The following is a 1,501-nucleotide window of genomic DNA, read 5'->3' as shown; positions in this document are numbered from 1 at the left end:
CCTCCCGTGCCCCCCACCTCACTACCCCCCTCACCCCTACTTTCCCCGGGCTGAAGAAGCCATGTGTGGGAGCCCCGGGGTGAACAGTTCATAGAAAGGTAGATTCTGCTCATATGTGAGAATGGACTGGGGAAGAGAAAGATGTGGGAGACAACTTAGGAAACTGTTGTAGAAGCCCAGGAAATTGTAGAAAATACTAAGATGGAAAAGAGATTCCACAATGGTCAAAAAGGATCTCCCTACCGAGAAGTCCCTCCAGTGGCTGTGCTGTGCTCGCCATGTCGCTTGTGAACACGCGCTTCGACTTCTGCCCGCATCGCTTTGCTATTTCCCGGCAGCTCTCTGCTGTGGATCCCAGTTCACCGTCCCTTTGGTCACGTCAGAATGGGACAGATGAAGGCCTGCCCCTTGTGTCTGTCTCGTGGAGAGCTGAGGCAGTTCAAACGCATGGGGGAAGGAGAGGAGGGACGGTTTTCTGTCTGAGTGAAGGAACGCAAAGTTGTTCTCTCCAGGTTCACAAGTCTGGAGAGGAAAGATGATTTCCTCCATGGACTGCAGATGCTGAAATCTCTGCAAAGGAGGCACGCTGTCATGCTGCTTGGCTGTTGTGAGGATGTCAACGCCATTCTTACTGAATATCACTCCTTACGTTCCTTGAGCAACCTGGAAGAAACACTAAACTTTTCAAAGTACCATGGATGAAGTTGCATCACCAGCTACCTGCACAGAAGTCCCCTGGACATGTGGGTCATGGGCACCTCCAATGACCTGCCCAAGACCCTCTCCCAGCATCTGCTCACAAGCAACTGCAGCATGTGGCAAATGACTTGGCTGCCTTGCCCCTGGTGAACCACAGTGCTAGGACGTTTGTGAAGTGCAGCCATCGGGAGGTTCATGGGGATTTTGTGGCCCCAGAGCAGTTGTGGCCCTATGGAGAGGACCTGCCTTTTCAAGCTGACCTCATGCCTTCAGATGATGAGAAGATTGACATCTGGAAGGTTGCTGATGTCTCCGGTTTTCTCTTGGGGCATGTCAAAGGGATTGATATGTTCTGATTCCATTTGTTTGCTATTCATAAGGCATGTAAGAGCAAGAATCCCACGGAAAGACCTACTGTTCAGGATATTCTGGAAATTTGTCAGAAGGTTTTGAATTCACTCAGAGATACTGTCATGACTCAGACAAGAGAAATGCTATAGAAATCAGTCTTATCAGCAAAGGATGGGATTTAAGGGTTGAAAGGAGTAATTACATCAATTCTATTCTGACAGTGGAGTTTTTTTTTTTAATTGGGTTTAGGTTTTTGTTTTTTTTCTCTTTAGCTATGTGGTTCTTCATCTATCCATATCCACATCCCCACATTGAGTGTGTTCTACCTTTCTGGCTGAAGATGCAAAAATAAGAAGAAATCAGACTTCATTTAAATTTGGCTTCACCTTTCTAACTCTGATTTCTCCCTAGTGAAGATGCAAAGAAGCAGTGAATCTAATCAGTATCTGAA

At 47.1% G+C, this 1,501-nt stretch overlaps 1 pseudogene; it reads left to right on the top strand.

Moving 5' to 3' along the window:
- The first annotated feature begins 201 nt into the window (after positions 1-201).
- LOC143686211 (protein O-mannose kinase pseudogene) lies at positions 202-1,199 on the top strand (annotated as a pseudogene).
- Positions 1,200-1,501: the final 302 nt, after the last annotated feature.

The sequence above is a fragment of the Tamandua tetradactyla genome, chromosome 6 (genome assembly GCF_023851605.1).
Source record: "Tamandua tetradactyla isolate mTamTet1 chromosome 6, mTamTet1.pri, whole genome shotgun sequence".
Lineage (NCBI taxonomy): Eukaryota > Metazoa > Chordata > Mammalia > Pilosa > Myrmecophagidae > Tamandua > Tamandua tetradactyla.
The sequence above is the reverse complement of the archived record's forward strand: the minus strand, read 5'-3'. Positions and strand labels throughout refer to the sequence as shown.